At 40.5% G+C, this 26,662-nt stretch overlaps 1 long non-coding RNA gene across 2 annotated transcripts in view; it reads left to right on the top strand.

Annotated features, from left to right (window-relative positions):
* The first annotated feature begins 6,092 nt into the window (after nucleotides 1–6,092).
* The window catches only part of LOC140502082 (uncharacterized), a 24,118-nt gene continuing 3,548 nt past the window's right edge, over nucleotides 6,093–26,662 (top strand). The window contains exons 1-3 of one of the 2 annotated variants that reach the window (XR_011966522.1): nucleotides 6,093–6,344; nucleotides 8,660–8,823; nucleotides 24,221–24,433. This is a non-coding gene — a long non-coding RNA (uncharacterized lncRNA). Of the gene's footprint in view, nucleotides 6,345–8,659; nucleotides 8,824–24,171; nucleotides 24,434–26,662 lie in introns of those variants that run through there. The other variant, XR_011966521.1, reaches the window with a different exon arrangement.

Raw genomic sequence — 26,662 nt, 5'->3', positions numbered from 1 at the left:
ATGTGGCCCTATACATGCTCAAGTGTGGCCCTTTGACTGAATCCAAACTGCACCAAACAAATCCCTTAGGGGCTACACTTGAGGACCCAGAGGGCCACATGTGGCCTCAAGGCTGCAGATATCCCATCCCAGTCTTGGGTCTATGGATTTGTACTTTGAGAACTGCTATACTTCACCATCACTGTCTCTTGGAGGAGAAAACAATAAGACAAAAGAGTTTATTTGGGTTCCATAAAAATAAAAGGCTTTTGCATGAATAAAAGATATATCTCAACTAATAAGAAAAGACAGATTAAGGGGGGGAATCTTTTCATTAAAATATCTGATATAAACATCTAACATCCCAAATCTAAGTGGAATCGACATAAAATTAAGAAGCATTTTCTGGTAGATGAGTTATGAAAAGATGGTTCTGTTTCCAAGGAAAAGAACCCCCCTCAGACTCTTGCTTATAAAGGGCCAGGTAAAATACTTTGCCAGACAGTGGGATTGATCGGGAAGTCATTGTAGCCAGAACAGAGCACTCTTTTCACAGAGTAATTAAGATTGTGTCACTGGATAACCTCCTAGCCAGAGAATTGTTCCTCCAAGCTCCAGCGCCATTAACCTAGCTGGTGTCATGGCAACGAGCTTCCCCCTGGCTTTCCCATGGGAATGGTTTTGATGTGTGTGTCTGCAGTTTACAAGCTGTAGTCTGTTCTCTCCCTGGTGTTGATTCGGACCAGAGAGACTGGTGGAGATTGGAAGTCACATGGGTTCCTGAACCCCTTTCTGTGTTTATCTTCAAGCATAACTAAAAGCAAAAAGAAAAAAGAAAAAACCCAACTGCGTGGAGGAAGTGTGTGTGCGAGTGTCAGGGGCGGGGATGAGGGTGAGAAAGGTGTCTCTCTGGTCCTTGGGACTCTGATGGAGTCACTGACAAACGTTTGGGTTGGCACTGTGGTTGAAGTGACACATTCCCTCTCTATATGTGTGGTTCCTTTTGAGTGCTAGCAGGAACCATTAACTGCAGGACTGGATTTTTTGACCTATTGTTGAATTATTCCAGACATAACTGACTCTCTGTGACCCCACTTGAGGTTTTCTGAGCAAAGATGTTAGAGTGGTTTAACATTTTTTTCTCCAGTTTATTTTACAGACAAGGAAACTGAGGCAAACTGAGTTAAGTGACTTACCAGGGTCACATAGCCAGTAAGTGTGGACTCAGATTCTACTGACTCAGAGGCTGGAACTCTATCCACTGTGCCACCTCGCTGCCCCTTTGAGCTATAGGGGTTAAGATAAAGAGGCAATATAAGAATACCTCAAAAGACCAAACTGCTTCGATTTGTACAGTATATTTTGTTTTACCCACAAAACAAAGAAAGTAGGAGCTCTAATTTCTTTGTCTTGTGAGTAAAATAAAATTTTGAAATTTTTTTCTGAAATTTTTTGAAAATTTTTAGAAAATTTTTGTTTCAAAGTAAAATGATAAAATCTACTTGTAATTATTGGTATTTAAAGTGCATTTGCCCAGATGGGAGACAGTCTAATACATTATAATAAAATTAATATTTTATTTATTGATCATATTATTATTAAATATTTATTCACAATAAAATTAATAACCTGACCAGACTTGACTTTTTGACACCCAACTAAGAGGTTTTTGCTGTGGGAAATTATTTTTAATATAGCAGGAGCAAACCTTTCTAATCAAAGATAAAAGCAAATCCAGAAAGAGAGAAGGGTGGCAGCCAGGATCAAATGGGAAGACTCCATTGTCACGGGTGTGCACATTCACTTATTTGCTGACCAGACCTTGATCTTAAGATTTACTTTGTGAATATTTCAACTTCTTAGAATTTTAAGTGGGGAACCTGGACTTTCCTCTCTTTCCTTCTAAAGAGATATCGTAAGTTAGGCCTTTTTCCTCCAAAGGAAGCAGAAAATAGAGGCAATTATCTGGATAATTCCATTCAAAAACCAACAACAAGTCTATTGAATTATCCCAATTATTTCCTGGCCATTGATTTTACGCTGAATAAGAGAAAAGAGGGAAGAGTAGAGAAAGAAGAGTAAAAAAAGTGAGGCTGTAAGGGGGGGTAAGAAGCAGACAATCTACCGGAGTCAACAAACGTTTATTAAGTGTCTGCTGTGTGCCAGGCAATGTGCTAGGCTCTGAGAATACAATGAAAGGCAAAAAACACAAAGACAAAAACAATTCCCTGCTCTCAAGGAGCTCACGCTACTTGCGGATAACTATGTATAAACAAACTATACACAGGATAAACTGGAGGTAATTAAAGAGGGGAGGCACTCTTCCCTCTTAAGGGGGAATTAGGAGAGGCTTGGGTAGCTAGGTGACCCAGAGGATAGAGTACTGGGAAGACTTATTTTCACTGAGTTCAGATATGGCCTCAGACACTTCACTAGCTGTGTGACCCTGGGCAAGTCATTTAACCCTGTTTGCCTTATTTTCCTTATCTGTAAAATAAGCTGAGAAGGAAATGGCACAGCACTCCACTATCTTCACCAAGAAAATCCGCACTGTGGTCATGGAGAGTCAGACACAGCTGAACAAGAATAACCAGAAAGGAAAACTTCCTGTAGAAAGTGGGATTTTAGCTGTGGCTAGAAGGAAGCAAGGGAGGGTGGAAGATAGAGATGAGGTGGGAGAGGATTCCAGGAAAAAGGGATAGCCAGTGGAAAAAAATGTAAGGAGTCAGACAATAAAGTGGGAGGAGTAGCCCAAAGGTCACTGTCACCAGATTTCAGAGTAGGTGGAGGGGAGCAAAGTATAGAAAGCCTACAAGGGTAGGAGGGGGACAGATTATGGAGAGTTTTGGATGCCAAACACAGGATGAGAAGATTATAAATCTAGAATCAGAAGGGAAACTTCAGTTCCCTCATTCTACAGATCAGGACACTAAGTCACAGAAAATTTAAGTGATCTATTCATTCAAGGTTACAGAGAAAATAAGTGTTTGAGGCAGGGCCATAACTCAGGACTTTCTGACACCAAGTCCCACACCCTATTTACTGTACCATCTAGTTGCCAACATTGAGAAATTCAAGGAAGCTTAAATGCCCCATTAGGGTATCAGTAAATTAAATAAGTTCATAGAGAACAAAATGGAAGGGGAAGAGTGGTGCTAAGATGTTTGGGGTACAGAAATGACAAAAAGTCAGATTGTATGACAAAGTACAGAGGAAATAATTTTCCAAATTATTCCAGATTGTCATTGATAGAAGCATGGTAGGTGACCCACTGACTTACCAAACTGTCACTTCTCCATTGCACCTGTATGAAAAGCTTTAGATATAGAGAGGCTAATATTTGAAGATACCTTTAAAATCCACAATGTACATACACAAAGTGCACAAAATATAGATGAGAACGAGTACCCCTGTGTCATGAGGGGGGCAAATGCCTGAGTCATCCTCAATATACTCGTCTGTCGTCAGAGAACTTGATGCTCAGATGGTCAGAGGTACTTTGCAGGTGGAAAAGCTAATGCTGAAATTAAAGGAAGATTCTATTAATGATGCCTACTACTTATATAACCTAATTATTAATAAAGCACTTTAACCTATAGTACATAATTTGATCCTTGCGACAACCTTTTCAGACAGGTTGGGTATATCACTAGATACAGAACTGGCAGGGACTTAGAGATCATCTAATCTGACCTCTCTTATTTTACAGAAGAGGAAACTGAGGCCTGGAGAAATTAATCAAATTGCTCAAGGTTTCCCAAGCAGTAAGTGGCAGAGCTGGGATATGAACTCAGATTTTGTGCCTCCAAGTTCAAAGTTCTTTGTACTGCTATTATTTTCACTGTTTTTTTACAGGTGAGGAACCTGAAGGTGAAAGGGGTTCAATGTCTTTCCCAGGTCAAACGTTAAGTAGCAGAACTAGGGCCAGAGTCCTTTGGACCCCAAGTCTGCTGCTCCTTCCATGATACCATGTTTCGTCTACAATTCATTGGTCAGCCCTGTCTCTAAATCTTTACATTTTTGGAGTCTTATCAGAAAAGCTAGAGTTTCAAAGATTCACTTACAACTACGTAATGTTCACTGATCAAAACTTGGTACTTTTCTGTAGGTAGATTTTAAGATGTTAATGATCACTGTTCCAACATTTCCCAGTGACCTTTGAGCATTTATGATTTCATTTCAGTGGGTAGTTAGGATTTGAGCTTATAACCCTTCTTTACCTTGATAGATGGTCTTTATGAGTTGCTGTGACTGAAACAAAAGTTACCTAGGGCAAAAAGCCTGTGCTTTCATCACTTAGCTGGACTGTATGAAGACAATTTAATTAAATTCAGCAAGAATACGTTAAGCACATATTGAGTGCCAGTCAATGTATTAGGTTTGGGGAATAGTGAAGTGAATGATGAAAACAGTATTGTCTTTTTATGTTCACCTGAGCAGCCGACTTGAAGCTCCCTCAAGAGACTTATATTTAAAACCTTTTCAGCTTGGCAGAACCTTCCAGGGCTTCTGGACTGACAAAGCCTTTGTGAACCTAGGATCACCTCCATGCTCTAACGAAACATCAGGGGAGGTCTTGAGAAGAAAGTAAGGGGACGTATGGCAACAAAAACTGGGCTCAAGCTTGTCTAACAAGAGTGAGAGGAATTTGGGCATATGCTCAATGCAAGGAGCCCAGTGGGAGAAATGTCCCTTCCACATCAAATATTCACCGCAGCATTCTTCTTGAGGTTGAGAGAACATGAAATGAAGCAGATGATGAAAGACTGAGAAATAAATGAATATAAAGAATATATAGAAGTCTGGAAAAGTTTATTTGAACTGATGCAGAACAAAGTAAGTAGAGTTACGAAAACAGCATACAGAACAGCTACAACAGCAAAAACGCATCAAAAACTTCTAACCTGAATAATGTGTAATTGTAATGGCCAAATTTGGTACCAAAGAATATATCAGAACACACATTTTGCTTCCTTTTTTTTTTTTTTTTTTTGCAGAGATGGGGGACTATGGGGTGTGAAGCGTTGCATATACTACTGTCAGCTGATGCATCGATTAGCTTTGCTGAATTGTTTTCCCCCCTCCTTTTCTTTTTTCTTTTTTCTTACAATGATAGGAAAAAGGACATAATGAGAAATTATAGAGATATGAAAACAAATTATCTCAATAAAGATTTGAAATTAAAAAGGAAAGGAAAAGAAAAGAAAAATAGAAGGAAAAATCTTCCTGTATGCTTTGCAAATTTCAGTCAATTGTTCCCTACTAATGTGGCAGCGTATCAACCTCTGTGTGCACTCGAGTGTCCTAGATGATACTTAGTATGCTGGGGCAATGAAAACCCATACTAGGCTTGTCCTCCATTTTCTAAGTCTGTAGAAAACTAGTTTGTCAATCAATTAATTAAATGCCCAAATGAACTAACCACCAAGGTAAGGGTAGTACATAATTTGGCCAATAGGTGGTGCTACACGCAAGCTATCAGCTGATGGTTTCTTTGGACTGCTCAGTCCCCAGGTACATCATCTCCCACAGCTGCAGCAACCTCATTGCTTGCCAGAGATCACTTGACTACAAGCAAGGGCTCTTCTCTTATTTACTTTGCAGTGATCATGTGTCTGTACTCTGGCCCTAATTCACTGTTGATCTAGGGCTATGAAAATGAACTATAACTCAGAAACATTAAAATTATAAAAATGTTCATGGTTCCGCCCTAGCCCATGTCTAGAAAATTTCCTTCCATTTGACTGATTCTTTATATTTATAGTACACAGGTAATTCATGTTAAAGTCATACAGTTTATTAAATATAGGTCTAATATAACTATGAAGAAGCAATTTCAACTAAGCATCTCGACACAAACAAACAAACCAAAATAAACCAAACCAAACAGCTCCAAACAAAACAAACTCACCTTCCTCCCAGATTGTAGATTGTAGGAACAATTAAAAAAAAAATTACCTGTTTAGAACCCCCAGGGAGTGACTTTGCAATGAACAAATAACAAATAACACAAATGGGGGTGGGGGAGCGCTGACAGCTGGCATTGATTTTCTAGCCTTCTCTCACAGGCTATTGGAGTTTTTCACCCTCCACCCTCCAGCCTTCTTCTCTGCTCACTGGTCTGTCTGGATCCCACATTGGTTTGGCCTCATTTCTGCCCCAGGGGGTCTTCACCTCAGCCAAAGCCTCTCTGCAGGGTCTACTCTAGTTTTCCCTTGGTTTCTGTCAGCTCAGATCACAGCAGCAAGCAGAGAAGTAGGAGGGGTGTGGGGGTGTCTCAATCTCTACTTCTCTGTCCCTGGCCTGCTAAGAAAGAAAAGGAATGGTAGACTGGAAGTCTGATGATTGGGAATCTGTATTCCAAGGTACATTTCCCAACCTTCCCTGGTGTGTCTCATGGATCTATTTCCCTGTGTCAGACTTCTGGGATGGGAGGGAGGAACTCCATTAACATTCTGCCAAGTGCAGCAGTGTGAAGTCTGATACTCATTTCAAAAGCTTCAGGCCTCAATAACCTGCAGACGCTTATTGTTCACTCAGGCTTTGGGGAACACTTTCAAATTAAATTCCTATTGTGGAAAGGGACTTTCATGTTGATTTCGTTGAGAAGAAATGAAGGGAGCTCTAAGTCTTTTATATCTGAAGACCTGACGCTAGCAGATGAAAAGCTTTGTTAACTGTGAAGGTTAAAGGATAACATTTAATTAGCATCGGATAAGTGTAGAACCTTGCTGGGGATGTGCACAGGTAGGCACCAGCTCCTGCCTCTCCTTGACGGTTAACTGTCTTTTTACTCTGTCTCTAGAAATAGGCAGTGGCCCCCCCTTTCCTTGGGGGGGGGGGCACCACTATAGCATTTTTATTTTCATCTTGCTTTTTCAAAGGAATACTGTCCTGAGGGACTCTGTTCTCTTCTGGATTGGACCACACAGTTCCCAGACTGGAGGAATTGCCTTAAGTCAGCTGATTTTCAGTTCTTGGCCAGAGTGGCTGCTGGAGCTGAGGACCAAGGCTGTAAGGGCTCAGAACAGCAGAAAGGCTCTCTTGCTGTGTCACGCAGAGGCTTCCCTCTTGCCTTTTTTTTTTCAGTCAGTGAAAGCTGGTTTTGAATTTATAGTTTGTGACTTTGCAGAACTTTGCTCCATAATGTAATCTTAATAGTTCTGGAGGGCAAAAAAAGAAAAAAAGAATATAGCCCTGTTCGATCTCCTCACCGGCCTATTGGGAATATGTGTGTGTATGTATGTATCCATGTATATATACATACACACACGGACATATTTAAAATACTCTGGTCACATATAAAGGGAAAATTATTTCAGTCATGATTAATAGTAAAATCATTAGCTACCTATGCTTAAAAAAAGAAATTGGGCTGTTGATTGATTTTCCACAGTCACTTAGGGCATTTATATTTAAATACTTATCTCTCAAAATGGTTTATTTTGATAAAGAGATACAGGATTGACTTGCCTTTACCATCCACCCTCCTCCTGGACCACTTATTGCTGTCTGCCCCCAAAGAAACCCCTCTGGGAGACTGAGAACTTTCCTTCTCTCATGTAGCCAGTTAGCTCAGGGGATAGAGTACTGGATCTAGACTCAGGAAAACGAGTTCAAATCCAGTGTCTGGCACTTTATTAACTGTATGATTCTGTCCAAGTCGCTTCATCTCTGTCTCAGTTTCCTCATCAGGAAAATAGAGAGAGTAATAGCACCCCTCCCCCAGGGCTGTTAAACTGAAATATGCCCTATGTTCCTTGTTTTATTAGCCTGAACGCTCTCAGAGGAGGGTCCTTCCCTGTTTTTGTGAGGATGACACAAGCCGTGTGTTATGATGTTTTCCAGGGAAAGCTTGAAAACAGGAATCCTGAATTTCTCAATGATCTCACCTCTTTCTCCCCTAGACGCTGAGAGCTGCCACTCTCATCTGTGGCTTGAAAAACATAAAGACATATTCATGGTGGCATTCTAAAAAAGAAATCCCAAATAACTGGTGCTCTAGAGATTAATCTTACAGAGGACAGCATGGTCCCTATTTAATTAAGAGAGCTTTGATTTTCTTTTAAAAAGGGATAAGCTTACTGAAAGCATTCACAAAAGAGAAACAAGAATTACCATCACCTCCTGTAGCTTGTTGTGACAGTGGTGCCATGGGCCCAGGACCCAAGAGACCACGGAAATCCTCAGGCAGCATGCGGAGGAATAGGATTGGTGCCTACATGATGAGCACCACGTTCTCAAGGCAGAGGAGGGAGAAACAGAACAATGTAGGCACCAGGGGAGCAATTGTTTTTGTGAGGATAAAATGAGAATTGTAAAGAGCTATACAAATGTTGGCTGCTATGGCTGTAGGAGTCTAGGCCAAGAACTCCCATTTCCAAGGTACTTTAAGGCTTTTTTTACACCAACTCTGTTGACCAATAAACATTTATTAAGTGCCTATTATGTATCTGGTACCTATTAAGTGCTGAGGATACAAAGAAAGTTACAAAACAACACAGTTCTTAAGGACCAGGCTGATGGGGGAGAAAACATGGAAACAACAATGTATAAACCACACATGTATGTACGTGTATGTCTACTTGCAGGCTGATGGGGGAGAAAACATGGAAACAACAATGTATAAACTACACATGTGTGTATGTGTATGTCTACTTATCTCTCTCTCTATATATAGATACAAACGTACATACATCATGTATCTGATGCCATGGTCTTCTTGGGCAGCGAAGGACGAACACAATCCTGCGAGTAGACGCAGCTGGCTGAAAGGGGACCGTAACTCAACTCCTCCTGTCCTGTCTGCCTCCCCCACCTCTTCCTTCTCCTCTCCAAAGGAAGGTAAATTTGCCCAGCTGACTTGGGTTTTACTGGCCCCTCCCGTCCCCTCCCTTCATTTCCCTTCCCTGTCCTTTCTCATGTCCTGTCGTAAAACCTTAAACCTACTGCACTCTGAAGATGGGATGCCAATGGGCCCCTGCCTGAGGGCTCCTCTGGACCCTCCTGCCTTCAGAGTGATTATCAATAGCAACTGTTGCTGTTTCCCACCCAGCCTGATGTCTTTGTTTTTCTTGACCTATTAAAGGGGCCATGCCCTGGCTACTTCTTAAACAGTCCTATTCAGTGAGTGGGCGTTGGCCTCACCCTATGTGAGTGCCTGCAAAGACCTTGGCCTAAAGGGCCCAAGGTCTCCCAGTGCATCCTGGTCATCTCCAGTCATCCTGATGAATATCTGGTCACTGGATTCAGGTAGCTCTGGAGGAGAAGTGAGGCTGGTGACCTGCACAGCCCTCCCTCACTCAAAACAAAGTCAAGCGCAAGTCATGTCATCATTTCTCTGATGGCACGGTCTTTGGCAATGAAGAATGAACACAATGTGTGTATATACACATATACATATGAACTACATATACACCTATATGTAAACTATATACACACATATATGCATACAAACTCTCTCCATATATGTGTATTATATATAATATGTGTGTGTATGACTTGACCAGCGTCACACAGCTAGTAAGTATCTGAGTGCACTATCTGTATGTATGTGTGTGTATATATATATATATGTATATATATATGAATATGGATATGGATATGTGTGTGTATGTGTGTGCGATTGTGTAGGAAATGGCAAATCACTCCAGTATCTTTGCCAAGAAAACCCTCAAATGGAGTCATAAAGAGGCCGACATGATTGAAATGACTGATCAGTAATATATGTGTATGAATATATAATAAATTAGAAATAATCAAGAAAAGAAAGGTACTAGAATTAAGGGTGATCAGGAAAGGCTTTTTAGAGAAGATGAGATTTTGGCTGGGACTTGAAGGAAGTTGGGAAAGCCAAGAGGCAGAGATGAGGCAAGAGGGACAAGCCTGTGGCAATGCCTGGAGTCAGAAGATGAAGTGTCTTGTGGAAGGAACAGCCAGGAGGCCATTGTCATTAGATCTCGGAGTGTTATATATGTATATGGGGGCAGGGGCAGGTAGAGTAAGGTATGAAAAGACAGAAAGGTAGAATAGGTTGTGAGGGGCTTTACATGTCAAACAGAACATTTTATGTTTGATTCTAGAGGTTCAAGTGAGTCCCTGGAGTTTATTGAAGGGGGGATGACATGGTGAGATCTGAGCTTTAGGAAGAGTGATTTAACAGCTGAGTGGAGGATGGTTTGGAGTGAGTAGAAAGGTAGGGAGATCAAACAAAAAGTTATTGAAATTGCCTGTGTATAGGGTGATGAGAGCCTGCAGCAAGGTGGTGGCAGTATCAGAAGAGAGAAAGGGGCATTTAAGAAGTGCTACAGAGGTTAAATCAACAGGACTTGGCAATAGGTTGACTCTAGGGTGGGGTAGGAGAGAATGAGGAGCTGAAGATGATATATAGATTGTGAGCCTGGGTCCTGGATGGATGGTGGTGCCTTCACCAGTAATAGGGAAATTCCGAATGGGGGAGATTTTGGAAGAAAGATAGTGGGTTCAGTTTTGGACATACTGAGTTTAAGATGTCTATGGGACATCCAGTTTGAGATGTCCAAAAGGTGGCTGGAGAAATGAGTCTGTAAGTTAGGGTTGAATAAGTAGATCTGAGAATCTTCAGCATAGAGATGGTAGAGAATCCATAGGAGCTGAAGAGCTCACCAAGTGAAAATAGTATAAAGGAAGAAGAGGAGCCCCAGGACAGGGCACTGGAGTAGGACTGCAAAGACATCAAGAAGGATGAAGATTGCAAAAAGGCCGCCAAACTCGGCACTTAGCTCATTGGTGACTTTGGAGACAAAGTTTCCATTGAATGATGTCAGACTATAGAAAGTTACAAAGAGAGTCAGAGGAAAGCAAGTAGCAGCACTTAACCTATAGGGTACAAGACATGTAGAAGCTTCTCAAGTTTAACCACAAAGTGGAGAAGGGATCCAAAACCATAGCTAGGGGGAATCTATGAATAAAGTGAGGAGTTTTTGAGGATAGAGGAGAAATGGGCATGCCTACTGTAGTCATGTCTACATGCGTACTGCAGCCACTAGGCAAGGACAGATTAAAGGTGAGAGAGTAGGCACGGTGGAGGGGGCAATCTATTGGAGAAGACAGGATAGAGTGGATGCATGTAGTGGTTTGTCTTGGAAAGCAGGGTCACTTCTTCATGTGAGATGAGGATGAAGGAACAGATAGTGGCAGAAGACGAGGAGGAGAGAAGAGGAAGCTCTCAGGAAATGGCCTCAATGTCTTTGGTAAAATGTGAGGCAAGGTTCTCAGGTGAAAGGATGGGGAAGGGGAAGGCCTGTGAGAAGTTGGAGGAGTGATGAAAAGATTTGGGTGGATAGGGCAGTGAGTTAGTTAGGGAGGCAAAAAAGGATAGCTGGTAGCAATAAGGGTCTGGTTGAGGTTATGTAACATAAATCTATAATGGAATCAGAGTTTCATGATTTTTCTCCAGCTTCACTGTGCATAGGAGTTAAGGCAGAAGATGGTGGGAGTGATCCAAAGCAAAGGCTTAGGAGGGCTAGATAAGCAATATGGTAAGGGGACCAAGACTTCAAGGAAAGAGCCCAGTGTAGAGTTGAACTGGTATGTGAAGGGGTCAAGATGAGGAAGGGAAGAATGTGTAACTAGTGTGGAGATGATAGTTTGGGAAAGGACTCAAAGGTTTGGGGATGAGGAAGGAGAATGGGGTCTGAGTGCCTCCATTTACAGACAAGAGTCCTGAGGGACAAAGGGGTTCAATTCAATTTAACTTTGAATCTATTCATTTGTGCTATTATGTGCTGGGTCCTAGGAATGCAAAAATGGAAAGGAAAAGTTTCTGTCCTCAAAGAGCTGAAGTTTTACTGGGTGGAAACAACATGTACACAGAAAAACGCATATATCTCTGTCTCTACCTCTCTCTCTGTCTCGATATCTGTGCATATACATATAGCTAATCATTTTTAACACTAAACGTATCACTTAAATGTGTAGTAACGATGATATACGATTTCCTCTAACAGTAAGAAAACAGTTCTTTTTCCTTCTTCCTCAGTGGCCTCCTATCTGGCTCCAACAACCGTGGCTAATAAAATAATCATAGAACTAAATGTTTTGGTTGCATCCATTAGTTTTGCAAGTAAGTTAAAAAGACATATAACCTTACACCTATTTTCACTAACACCAGCAATTCTTGTGCTCTTGCCTTGAACTTGAGTAAAGATGGAAGAAACTTTAGAGATCTCTTGGTTCCAAATTCCTTTTTTTTATGGATGAAGAAACTGAGACCCAGAGAAGTCAAATGACTTGCCCATGGTGATACAGGTAATACAGTGGAAGGGCTGGGATTAGAACCCAGGTCTCCTGATAATAATCTAAGCTTTCAAATGGAAGAGAAATATATAGTCTGATTTATAAAAGCATTTACCCAAAGAACTTAGCTCAAGCGTGTCTTAAATTACGATTTCCCTTTATTGAATTTAGGAGCAAATTTTGTTGGCAGCTGATTGTTGAACTTTTTCTAGGATTACATCTATGTAATCAAACTCCCCAGCAAAGAGCAAAAATTGGCGGTCACCCAGAATGCACTGGAAAGAAAATCTAGGATTTTCCTAGATGTTGATAAGACAAATGGAGAGTTTAGGGAACAGGGAGAGGGTGGGGAGAGAAGCTCTGGAAACAGCTTAATGCTCAAAGGAACTCTGGGTAAGTCATATAACCTGGATGGTGAATAATAACTACACCCTACAAATTACAGATCATATCCCCAAAACCCCCAACAGCCAACCAGGAGGCTGAAAACTTGGTGGGCTTCAGTGTGTTTATGTTTTTATAATTTAACTGGATCAAATAACTAAACCAAAGGACCCCTGAATTTTTATCCATTCTTTACATCCTGAGCTAAACAAGGAAGCTGCCAAGTTTGTGCTTGCCACCTCCACCCCAAAGTCTAAGACTTTCTTTTGAGACATTCTGCTTATCTACCCTTTCCCCACTCTGCCTCATAACATGCCCACTGCCTGCACATACCTCTTTTGTTCTCAGCTCTTCCCTTTATGATCTGTGCCTTTCTCAGCACCCCATGCTCTGAACCTTTCCCAGCATCTTCTCTAACACATACATGAATCAAAAGTACTTGGCACACACTCCTTTCCCTCCAGACCCAGCTCCCTGCTAGGTAACAGTGAGTAGTAATGTAATCAGAAAAACTGATCTCTGTTGACCCATCACTTGTCTAGTCTATATCCATTCTAGAAAACATAATACCCTTAACCTAGTTAAAATGCCTATCTTTGGAAACCCTTAAGGAATTCATAGGATCCTAGGACTGTATATTTGGAACTGGAAGAGATTTCCGAGGTCAACACAGGTAGCGGCATCTGTGGAGATGCTGCTTCAGGTAACTAGGCACAGTGACAGCGACACAAAAAAAGAAAACTCTTGCCCCCAAAGTCTTTGGCCCTGTCAACTGGTTCAACATCAGAAATTGATAGGATTTTATCAGTGGAAATGACATTAAATGAGAAGCATTACCATCTACCTTACTGCTGCAACCAAAGGAAAATGGGATCTTTCCATCTGACTTGTAGCTGACATCTTCCATAGGTCTTTTGCTCCTCCTCCTCCATCATCATCCTCATCCTCATCATCTGCAGCAGCAGCAGCAGCAGCAGCAGCAGCAGCAGCAGCAGCAGCAGCAGCAGCAGCAGCAGCAGCTCCTTGAGAACAGGGACTTTTCTTTTTGAATCATCAGAGCTTAGCATAGCACTTTGCACATAGTAATAAATACTTTAAGATTCACTAATTCATTTATGTAGTCCAAACCTTCATCCATTTTACATATCAGTTCATTTAATGGTGAGAATTTTACATGCAAAAAGATCTGTGGAGCAGACATTTGGGAGGAGGTGGGTTTTTTGCTGACCATATGGATGCTCATCCATGCCATGTCTACTAAGTAGAACCCCTGCTGGGCCCAAGGGCTGGGGCATTATATTATATTCTGTCCCTTTCTCTGCTTTGAACTGAGTTCAGTCCTGCGGGGATCTGATCACCTAAAATAAGTTATGTCTCTTTCCTTAATCTCTTTGACTTATTACAATGCCACCTTGGCTTACCTTAAAGGTAGGGTTTGGCTCATGAGTGGGCTCATGTATTTCCCCCTTCTGAAAGGGGGTAATAGAAAGGCTCTTCCACACTAAAGAAGTGTCTAACATACAAGACATATTGACAGAAAAACTTGAACAAGCAGCAACCGTCAGTGAGGTAGCACAGTGTATGGAGTAATAGACCTGGAGTTGGGAAGACCTGAGTTCAAATGTGGCTTCAGACACTTATTAGCTCTGTGACCCTGGGTAAGTCACTCTGGGTAACACAAAGTAATTCTCCCATGGCTACTGAATGGAAATAGTCAGACTCTATGTGCCTTAGTTTTCTCAGCTATATAATAATAGCATAGCAATGCTATCTTGAAGAACTTTTGTGAAGATCAGAGATGATAATCTTTGTAAAACCCTTAGAACAGTGCCTGGCATAGTAGGTGCTTTTTAAATACTTATTCCCTCCTTCCCCAACATTAACTATTGTTATATTCTAGACAATTTGAGACAAATAACAGAACATGAAGCAGTTTTCAAGATTGTTGAATGGATGTTTTGCATTTCACCTTTATACACCTCAAGGTAAATGCCTTCTGGCAAATCAGGTCCATGTAGTACAGGCCTAGGATCAAGTCCATCATTTGGTCAGCAGTCTTTTTTTTTTTTTTTTTCAGGAGAAGAAACTCTCCTTGCCTCTAGTCAGTCTGACCAAGGAACGCAAGGATGTCCAATCTCCTGAGCTGACAAGGTTGCCTCTAAGATTGGACTATCTTGAGATCTGTGTTGAGTCCCCTATAATTAGAGAAGGACTTGTAAAGTAGAAGACAGCTGGGGCCCGGGCTCAAAGTCTTCTAGTTGAGGTACCTTGTCCTAGCTACAGCATATTGCTGAAATAAGGGGAAGGAGACTTTCTCTTTTAGGCCTCCAGAGACAGACTGTCTTCCTATGATTTGCAAATGGAAAAAAAAAGGACCCAACTGAGGCCAGATCATTCCCTTTTAAAGATCCATTGAGTGACTCTTCTTATTCAGTAACCATCAGGGAATTGCTTTGTGATACCCAAAGTACTTGATTCCTTTAATGTTGCATCACTTATGACCAATCGAAAGCAGTTAAGGGCTTTGCCATCTCCAAAACACCCATGTGCAGAGTCACTTGTGGTCAGAAGCGGTCAACTGTGAGCATAAGATAGCAAAAGAGGAAAATTTGACAGTCTTTTTAAAATAATAACATAAAAAAGCATTTAGAACATTTAACATTTTGAAACAGCTCATTTTTGTGTCTAACATCCCTTCATATCAAGGACTACAATACTTCTGTCTAACTTGTACAATTTTAAATCCTGTCTGTCATCAAAAAACATCACAACGTCAGGGAAAGGATTTACCAAAAGTCACCTGGGAAATGGTGGCACAGTCTGTTGTTGTTCGTTGTTTCTCAAAGAAGACCGATGATTTAGATTCATTTAAGGCAGAGCCACGTAAAGTAGTCAGTTTCAGTCTCTTCTTGAGAGTCATCAGAATCCAGTGGCAAGACTGGAGATGGCCCAGGAATGCAATGGATGACTTGGACTTTCTAAATTAAAAGTCTGGAACCTAATTCCATATCCCTTATCTCAGTGTATTTTCGATCCCTTTTGAAACTCAGCAGGTTCCAGGGGTGTGCCAAGTCTAATCAGTTCCTGTTGATAGTTAAATTTTCAGTATGAACATTTACAACTTTGAAATCTGCAAATGTTACAAATCAGGGCTTAATTTATTGTTTGGTTAATTGTCTAGACTTAAGAGAAAATGTTAGTAATGCAGCATAAATGGAACTTTTTTTTTGGAGAGCTGGTTGTTAAACATTTATCAGCAAACCACTGAATCCGACCTGGATTTTATCTCTCCCTTCTGTCCTTTGAATTTATGGACTTTTTGTTTTCTATTTGCATTTTTGTTTTTTATTTGCATTTTTTATTTGTTTATTTCAACAGTAAGGAGACCTTTTCAAACGTAAGGAGAAAATGGATGATAATCATTACAAATGACCCTATTGAGTTGAGAGCATCTATAATCTACTTATTTGAAGACATAAAGAGAATTTTCTATTCTGAAAGTACTGAGTCTCATAGATTGGGGTCTACCAGATACAATTTAATGTGATTACTTTATAATGTGAGCTACTTTGCAAAATGCTCTCATTGTATATCACAGAATAGAGAAACAAGCTGCCTGGGTGGCATCGTGGAAGACAGAGCCTTCAAAGTTGTTTTTTTTCTTCTTCAGTAATATTCTTTTCTGTAGACCAGCTGGAGATACTGCCTCCTTCTTGAAGTGGCACAAAAACAGAGTTTGAGACTGAGCCACATATAAAAGGATGAAAACAACAACCATAGTCAAATCAAATGAGTCACTTTCCATCCTTTAGAAAATGAAATGAATCCTCCTTTTCACTGTTCACTTTTAACTCAAGAAAAATTCACACAGTAAGAAAAGGAAAATTGGTTTCGTGAAAGGGAGAAATTTGAAAATTGAATAGAAACCAGAAAAATAGAATCAGATTTATTGATGTGGGAGAAGGAGCCCCAGTGGCCTTCTTCACACGCACTGGCAAAAGCTTCCTCCTCTGACTGGTGAATGTGTCCTGAGCTTCCATTTGAGGCTGTGCTCAAGTCACTACAGATTTAACCAAAAAGTGCGTCAAGCATACATGGGTTTTTTTTTCCTGGAAAGACAGCGGTTGAAAATTTACTAGCATACTCCTGCACCTCATTTGCTTCCTCCAAACCTATTTCAGCCCAAGACACTCCTGGACATTCCTGGGTCTTATTCCTTCCACTGGAGCCTCTCAGCAGTGGTTTTCACACCCTCACTTTTCAACTTCCTTTTATGTGTTATCTTCTTTCATTAGAATGTAAACTGTTTGAGGGCAGGGATTTTATTTTTTGACTTGTGTTCCTGTTTCTAGAGTTTAGTACATTACCTGGCACAAAGTAAGCTTTCAGAAATTCTCTGTCTGTCTGTCTTCCCCTCTCCCTTTTCCCCTTCTGCCCTCCCCTCTTCTTCTCTTCCCCCTCTTCCTCCCTCCTCCCTTCTCCTATTCTCCCTTCCCCCTTCTCCTCCCTTCTCCTCTCTCCTCCCCCCTTTTCTTCTGCCTCCCCCTCTCCCTTCTCCCCTCCCACTCTCCTCCCAGAATTTCAGTCCTAGAAACTGAAGAACTTTGGGGGCCCTGGTGTTTTCATTACTGTCAGGGATTAAAGTGAGACTTTCAAAGACAAGGCCTCGTTTAGGAAATGAACAGTAAAATAAAGAAATTGATCTGGATCAGTAGTGGAACCACCAAACCATGCGTTGGGATCTCTGGTGGCTGTATTTTGACTTAGAAAATCACACATTTGTGCTTTTTTTTTTTTCAAATACAGGTACATGTTAAAATTAGAAAGGCATTATATTTAAATCAGGTTCATAAAGTATTTGGGAGTATCATAGGTCATGTGTTTTATATCGCTGGTCTAGCTAACCTTCCAATTCTAAATGTATGGTTCCTTGAATTTCATATGTTAAGAAGGTGGTATCTGAGAGAAGATTTGGGCTAGGAATGGAGCACTCCTGATGAAGGCTGATAAAAGCATATTTGTTGAACCAATTCAAATTTGTAAGAGTAAGAGCTATTGTCTAATTGATAAAAGGTCAAACAGGCTGCTGTCAAAGGAAGACATAAATATTGCCTTAGGAGAAAATGCTCCAAATCACTAGTTGTTAGAGAAATGAAAATTAATGCAACTCTAAGGTTCTGTTTCACTCAAATCAGATTGACCAAGTTAACAAAAGTTAACAAAAAAGGAAAATGACCAATGTTAGAGGGATTGTGGGAATATAGGCATACCAATGCTTTGTTACTAGGGCTGTGAATTGTTATAATTACTTGAGAAAGCAATTTGAAACTATGTTCCCCAAATCATTAAATTCTGTTGACCTAGCAATATTACTATATTCCAAAGAAATGAAAACAAGGTGAAAAGTATATGTGTATATGTATATATGTGTATGTACGTGTGTGTGTATACACACACACAGTCACACACAGACACACACCAATTTTTTTCTGTAGTGTCAAAGAACTGGAACCCAAAGGGGTGCTCAGCAATTGGGAAATGACTGGATAAATCAGGACATGGGAATGTAATAGAACACTGTTGTGCTGAAAGGATGGTTTCAGAGAAGTCATAAATGAACTGATACAGAGTGAAGTGAGCAAAACCAGAAGTCTATACAATAACAGCATTGTAAAAACAAGTGTGCTGGCAATCAAAATAGAATCTTTTGCTGTTTTTGTTTGAGTATAATCAAGTACCTCTGATTGAATCTTGCCTTTGTCAATCAAGAGTCTTTACCAGGAGTAGGGTACAGAAATAAGAGTTTTTTAACTAGAAACAGTGTATGTATTTGTGTTGTTCATTATTTTAATGTGATTAAAGATCTTTCCCACCTTTCTTGAGGGTGATGGGCCTGCCCATTGTGGGAAGCTTGATTAAGGGAGTTGTTTTGTAGGAGGGTTCCAGGTACCTTTGGTTTTTTCTATTGAGGCACTGGGTCAAAGGGTTGTGATGCCCTCTGGCTCTAAAAAAGGTATAAATACTCTGAGTTGAGGTTTTTCCTCTGTGGCTTAGTTTTTGGTAAGAAGGTTTGAGTGCCAGATGAGGACTCTGGGAAGCTGTGAAGGAGCTCTCTGGCTTTGAGAACCCAGATGTCATGCTTCCCTCTCTGGTACGGTCAGACAGTTGTACCTGTTTGTTGAATAATGGTCAGGCAGAGGATGCCATGTCTGTTGATTACTTTGGGGCTTACTGACTGGAAATGTTTGGCCAGATGAGGACTCTGGGAAGCCTCTTAAGGAGCCCCCCACTTTGAGAACCTAGATGTTGTGCTTTCCTCTCTGGTAAGTATGGTCAGGCAGTTGGGTCCCAATTGTCTGTTGAATTCAGGCAGAGGAAGTCATGACTGTTGATCTTTTGATTTCTCTACATTTTCTTTGACTCCCTGAACTAACTGAATGCTAGATGTACTTGGTTAAAGGAATGACACATGTGCTTGATTAAAGTGATTGTTAACCCTTCAAAAGTTGCTTTCCTCTTAGGAATGCAGCTCTAAGAGCCTGTGATAGCAGGCCCCACCTGTGTATGTTGGAGTGCTTACTGATACAACAAGTAACTTTGTAAGACTTCAAAACTCTGATCAATGCAGTGACCAACCAGGATTCCAGAGGCCTGAAGATGAAGCATGATGTACGCCTCTTGATAGAGGGTGATGGATGCAAAATGATACACATATTTTGAGGTTTGGTCAGTACAGAAATACATATTTGCTACAGGGGTTTTACTTTTTTTTTCCAATGTGAGACAAATGATTATTAATAATCAGTGATTTGGGGATATTCAGATTTCCCCCTCTTTTCTTTTATCCTCATTTTAAGACCTGAGTCTCTGAAGGTTGAGCTAACCCCCCATCCAGAGCCCCCCCAGGTGGAGCTGCCATAGAGTTCTGCTAAGCTTTGGGTAGGGATAAATTCTTTGAAGTGATTGCCCAAAGTTGGGGTAACATAAGAAGTACATGACATAATCAAAGTTCAGGTCCAGCCCCTCACTGTAATATTCATTCTCTCATTAATAATCAACCAATCACAATTGATTATCACCCTGCAGAGCACCCACTGTTCAAAGGGCATAAAAATGTAAGCCCTGACACCATGATTGTCTTTGGTCTAAGAGAGAGCCAAATATCCACCCTTTCATTAAAATGCTGACATTATTAATAAAATGATTTAATTATTCCCAAATTGTGTCCTTGAACCATTTTAAATGCCACAAATGAGAGCAAGAGATGGGAGATAGGGGAAATAAATGCCTGTTAATTCAAATATATATGTATGTATACATATATATTAATATAAATATATACATATGTGTGTATCAGCTTTAATTCAAAAGTGAGGGGAAGGAGAAAATTTATAACAAAGTCTTGTGAGATAGATACTGCAAAGAGTGTACAGCATAAGAACATCAGTGGATAGGTCCAATATTTCCCAGGTGAAAATATTCAAGGAGAGAACTAGGAATAAAACATGTAACTTCAAGTTGTCTACATACATGTGCACAAAGTATGAGCAATAAATGAGATAACCTATAGAGATAGTACAAGGAGGTAAATTGGTCACATAAATACCACTGAGACTTGTTGAACTGTTATTCATGACTGGAATAGCACTCTTGAAGGATATATTGTATTCTAAAGGGTAAATAGATAAAAGGGATTGTATATTAATGACATATTAACATGATGGAATTCAGAAATTAGAATGGAAAAACACGATACAGGATATTTGAGTAAATATTAATATAGAGAGGAGTAGTGTAATTGCGAGTGTATTATAGACCACCCGGACAGGAGGCAATTAACAAAGTATTTGGGTAACAGGTGATGAGTCTGACATGAAGGCTTGATTCAGTCTTTCTGGTGGATTTCAACTACATGCAATTTAAAAACACCTTTATTAAGAGATTCTCAGGTTGTTATCTTGTCATACTTAGCCATGTACCAATTTTAACCTCCACTTGACCTCCCATTATCCACTCCATTTTACAATGAGGAAACTGAGGCATATAGAGTTTAAATTACTTGTCTAAAGTCACACAAATTGCGACTGTTTGAGGCAGGATTCAAACTCAGATCTTCCTGACTCTGAGTCCTAAACTCCCTCTGCTGGATCACCACCTGCCTGGCAGAAGAATATTCAAAGATGGAGGAATCAGGAAAGGCTTCCAAAAAGAAAAAAGGTGGCAATTGAAAGAAGAGCCTTGAAGGAAGTTAAGAGATTTAGAGTCAGAGGTGAAAACGGTCAGCATTATAAGGATAGTGGTTAGCATGTGAAAGACAGAATGAAGATGTAACGATATGTTTAAAGAGTAGCCAATTGGGGCAAGTAGGTAGCTAAGTGGTTAGAGCCCAGATAGCTACAAGTTAACACAAATGGACAAAAGTAACAAAGTATTTTAAGTCTTCTCTGAAACATCCTAAAAGTACCCTTTGGTGGTAATCTGAAACAGAACCTTGGGCACTTAGAGCATTTCCATTTAACTTTTCATACAGATGGATAGCTTGGAGTCAGGAGGACTTGAATTCAAATGTGACCTCAGATACTTACCAGCTGTGTGACCTTGGAAAAGTCACCTAACCCTGATTGTCTCAAAAAAAAAAACCAAACCAATAGACCAATTTGGGATTAATGCAAAGTTTATGAAAGGGAGTTACATGAAATAATTGTGGAAATATAGACTGGAGTCAGACTGTGGAGGCCTTTAGATTTCAGGCTAAAAAGATTACATTTTATCATTGGGGTTGTTTGTGGGGAAAACAAGGAGCCACTGAAGATGCAGGAGCAGAGGGATGGTGTGCCCAAACCAGTGCTTTAGGAATATTAATTTAGCAATTATGTGGAAGCTATATTGGAGAGGGGACATACTAGAAACAAAGAGACCTAGTAGGAGTCTAATGTAACAAGAGGTGAAAAGGGCCTGAGCTAGTCTCATGATTGTGTGAGAGGAGAAAATGGGTACAGATGTTGTACAGGTAGACAACTACACTTAATAATTGTTTTTTTTTTAATTTATTTATTTAAGTTTTCAACATTCATTTCCACAAAATTTTGAGTTCCAAATTTTTCTCCCCTCCCCCCACCCCAGAATGCCTAGCATTCTAATTACCCCTATAACCAATCTGCCCTCCCTTCTAACATCCCTCCCTTCCCTTATCCTCATCTTCTCTTTTGTCCTGTAGGGCAAGATAACTTTCTATACCCCATTACCTGTATTTCTTATTTCCTAGTTGTATGCAAGAACAATACTCAGCAGTTGTTCCTAAAACTTTGAGATCCAACTTCTCTTCCTCTCTCCCTCCCCACCCATCCCCATTGGGAAGGCAAGCAGTTAAATATAGGCCATATCTGTGTAGTTTTGCAAATGACTTCCATAATAGTCGTGTTGTATAAGGCTAACTATATTTTCTTCCATCCTATCCTGCCCTCCATTTCTTCTATTCTCTCTTTTGACCCTGTCCCTCTCCAAGAGTGTTGATTTCTAATTGCTCCCTCCTCCTCTTGCCCTCCCTTCCATCACCCCCCCCCACCCTGCTTATCCCCTTCTCCCCTACTTTCCTATATTGTAAGATAGGTTTTCATACCAAAATGAGTGTGCATTTTATTCCTTTCTTTAGTCAAATGTGATGAGAGTAAGCTTCATGTTTTTTCTCTCACCTCCCCCCCTTTTCTCTCCACTGAAGTCTTTTACTTGCCCCTTTTATGAGAGATAATTTGCCCCATTCCATTTCTCCATTTCTCCTACCAATATATTTCTCTCTCACTGCTTAATTTCATTTTTTTAAGATATGATCCCATCCTATTCAATTCACCCTGTGCTCTCTGTCTCTCTGTCTCTGTCTCTGTCTCTGTCTCTCTCTCTCTGTGTGTGTGTGTGTGTGTGTGTGTGTGTAATCTCACCAACTACCCAGATACTGAAAAAAGTTTCAAGAGTTACAAATATTGTCTTTCCGTGTAGGAATGTAAACAGTTCAACTTTAGTAAGTCCTTTATGATTTCTCTTTCCTGTTTACCTTTTCATGCTTCTCCTGATTCTTGTGTTTGAAAGTCAAATTTTCTTTTCAGCTCTGGTCTTTTCATAAAGAATGCTTGTAAGTCCTCTATTTCATTGAAAGATCATTTTTTCCCCTGAAGTACTATACTCAGTTTTTCTGGGTAGGTGATTCTTGGTTTTAGTCCTAGTTCCTTTGACTTCTGGAATATGATATTCCACACCCTTCGATCCCTTAGTGTAGAAGCTGCTAGATCTTGTGTTGTCCTGATTATATTTCCACAGTACCTGAATTGTTTCTTTCTAGCTGCTTGCAATATTTTCTCCTTGACCAGGGTACTCTGGAATTTGGCCACAGTGTTCCTAGGAGTTTCTTTTTTTGGATCTCTTTCAGGAGGTGATTGGTAGATTCTTTCAATATTTATTTTGCCCCCTGATTCTAGAATGTCAGAGCAGTTTTCCTTGATAATTTCATGAAAGATGATGTCTAGGCTCTTTTTTTGATCATGGCTTTCAGGTAGTCCCATAATTTTTAAATTGTCTCTCTGGGATCAATTTTCCAGGTGAGTTGTTTTTCCAATGAGATATTTCACATCATCTTCCATTTTTTCATTCTTTTGGTTTTGTTTTGTGATTTCTTGGTTTCTCATAAAGTCATTAGCCTCCATCTGTTCCATTCTCATTTTGAAAGAACTATTTTCTTCAGTGAGCTTTTGAACCTCCTTTTCCATTTGGCTAATTCTGCTTTTGAAAGCATTCTTGGCTTTTTGAACCTCTTTTGCCAATTGAGTTAGCCTGTTTTTCAAGGTGTTATTTTCTTCAGAATTTTTTGGGCCTCCTTTAGCAAGGTGTTGACCTGCTTTTCATGCTTTTCTTGCATCTCTCTCATTTCTCTTCACAATTTTACCTCCACCTCTCTTACTTGATTTTCAAAATCCTTTTTGAGCTCTTCCATGGCCTGAGACCATTGAATATTTATTTTGGATGTTTGGGATACAGAAGTCTTGACTTTTATGTCTTTCCTTGATGGTAAGCATTTTTCTTCCTCATCTGAAAGGATGGGAGAAGATATCTGTTCACCAAGAAAGTAACCTTCTATAGTCTTACTTTTTTCCCCTTTTTTGGGCATTTTCCCAACTTGACTTTGGGGTCCTTTGTCAAGAGTAGGGGGTACTCTGGGGATCTGTAAGATCTCAGTTCCTCCAAGGTGGCACAATCAAGCGTGTACACTGGTCTGGGAGCAGATGAGATTTTTGTGCCCAGAATCTTAGCAGTTTCCTCTCCACAGCCACCTGGCTTCCAGTTCTGCCAAGCCAGCACTGGGGGCTGAGATTCAGATAAGCTGCAAGAGCAGGGCTGCCATTCAGTGTGAGATAAAAATCAGCTGCTGCAGGGCCTCTACACAGGGCTAAGGTAAGAGTCAGCTGCTCAGTTGGTTTTATGATCCAACAATGGATGTGGGCTGCTGTAGGGCCTGAGGCCAGAGGTATGGGAAGGCCCTTCTCCCTTCTCAGACTGCTGAAAAAACACTGTCACTGACCTTTGATACCTGCAGGTTGAGGGATCTGCAAAGGATTCTGCAAGTGGAGATTCCACCCCCAGATCCTCCTTCTAGAGCCTGCAGGAAGGCCAAGGCTGGGCTGGGCTCCACTGGGTGCAACAGATGTTTCCCATCACCCTTTCAAGTCACCCTGGGCTGGAAATCTCCTCCACTCTGTTTTTCTCCACTTCTGCTGCTCCAAAATTTGTTGAGAGTCTCTCTTAACAGGTATTTTATGGGCTGTGCGGGGAGAGCTAGCATATGTGTGTCTTTTTGCTCTGCCGTCTTCTTAATGATTGTTTAGATACAGAAGTGAGGGAGAAGGACTTGTTGAAGATGACTCCAAGGTTAGGAACTGGGTGACTGCAAGGATGACAACATCCTTTACAGAAAGGAAGAGGGAAGAGATTTAGCAGGAAAGACAATCAGTTGGTACTGTTTCTCACCCACTAAGCTAAGATGCTGATAGGATACCCAGGTAGAGATGTAGTGCAGGCAGCTGACAATGTGGAATTGGAATTGAGGAGAGAGATTGGAGATGGACAATTAGATTTTAGTCATCTGTATAAAGATGGTTGAACTCATGGATCTAGATAGGATCAAGAAAGGAAGTATAGGGAGATAAGAGAAGACTGCCCAGGATGGACAGAACCTTAAGGGAAACCCTTCCTGTTGGTTAAGATCTGCAGCAATGAGATTGTAAATATCCAGGGCCTAGCTCACTGTCTTGCACAGAGTGCTTAATAACTATTTATTGACTTAGCTTCACCTATATGTCTAGAGGTCCCCTAGAAGGGTTTATGGATCTTCAAAAGAGTTTGAAGACAGCACGTAGATTCCTTGAGAAGGGACATTTTTATTTTTGTTTTTGACCTTCTGTGCCTAGAACAGTGACCTTCTGTGCCTAGAACAGTTCATGGTAGGTGCTGAATAATTGCTTGTTAAAAGAATGAATGAACTATACTATCAGTAAGCTTAGCATCTAGGGCCCTTTTTCCTCAGGCAATCTATCTCACCTCACGAGGCAGCAAATAATTTCATGAATTTGTAAAACAGATGGAAAAAGTTAAGAGTGAAATTCATAGTCAGGAAACAGTGCACAGCTAAATGGACCATATTAAGGTTAAGCCTGTAGTCTTGACAAGACTCTTTAGTTGTATGCTGTAATCAATTAAGTTAACCATCTGCATGAAAAGCTAACTGGAAATGACTGAGGCGCCCCAATTTCCACGGTGGAGTACCACCAAAGAGCACTTTTAGAATGTTTCAGAGAAAATGTAGAAGACTTTGTTACTTTTATCCACTGTTAACTTGTAGCCCAGAGGCAGCAGCATCTAGTGATGAGTACTTAGCAAGAAATTTAAGACATGGAGAGATGAAACCAGAATTAAGAGACAGCACTCTGTATTTACAGAAGCATTCCCTTTCTTCCCTTTCAATCACCCCACCCCCAATGCATACACACAAAGAGGCTCAATATTTCAGCTTTGTTAAGGGCATAAAAATAGATTTTTGTGAACTAACCTGGAAGCCTAATTTACCACTGTTCCCATGACAAAAAAATCTACAACCCCTTACTGAGAAGGGAATGAACCTCAAGGAATTCATCTTTCTTGTCTAATTAGAAGAGGAGTTTCCTGCTCACTCTACCCTACCCAGACCTACACATCTGTAAACTGACTTGCCAAAATGTCTTCTCTCACATGACAGTCAAATTTGTGCCTTGGGAATTTTCAATGATGAACAACTTCAATGGACTCTTTTATTCCCACACAGATAAGAGAAACTTCTGAAGTTTGCCCCTGTTTAGGAGAGATTCTGTTCTTCTGACTGCTAACAAACCTAGGTCACCTTTAAGGTTAGAAACTTGGAACATTTATTCAGGATAAAATGAACATTAAAACAACAGAAGCAACAGCACCTCTTCTCCCCAGGGAGCAGTGCTTCATTACTTCTTCCTAGTTTAGTTTGGGTTCCAAACCTCTACAAAGACTCATAACATCAATGGAAGGCTTGGCTGAGTCTCTGCAGTCAGAGAAGGGCTTGACACATCAATGTCAGCATTATCTTCATGCCAGTACCTGACATGCAGCCCACATCTCCTTTTCCTCCTCTGCTGACCTCAGAACTCTCTAATAGTGCACAGGCTGCCAAAACCCTGCTTGCAGTTCCTGCTGAATTCCTTGTAATTGCCATTTTTCCCTCTTCCCCTTGGAGTCTCATGGAGTCATTAGCTTTTATTTGGGCTGTTCTAAAACCCTTGTTATAGGTACTGCTGAGTTTCAGTAAAAGGCTATGGGAATGTGTCTGGCCAGGATCAAGAAAGGATTTTAAAAATGCATTTGAGTAATTTTCCTTCCATACAATCTCTCTCATGGTGTCCTAGTGACCAGTGGCGTACTTTTATAAGGTGAATCAATTTTTGTTGAATCTAATGGAAAGTTCTAGAGAAGTAAC

This window comes from Notamacropus eugenii, chromosome 4 (genome assembly GCF_028372415.1).
Source record: "Notamacropus eugenii isolate mMacEug1 chromosome 4, mMacEug1.pri_v2, whole genome shotgun sequence".
Taxonomy (NCBI): domain Eukaryota; kingdom Metazoa; phylum Chordata; class Mammalia; order Diprotodontia; family Macropodidae; genus Notamacropus; species Notamacropus eugenii.
Note: the sequence above shows the minus strand (reverse complement) of the source record. Positions and strands in the feature narration are given on the sequence as shown.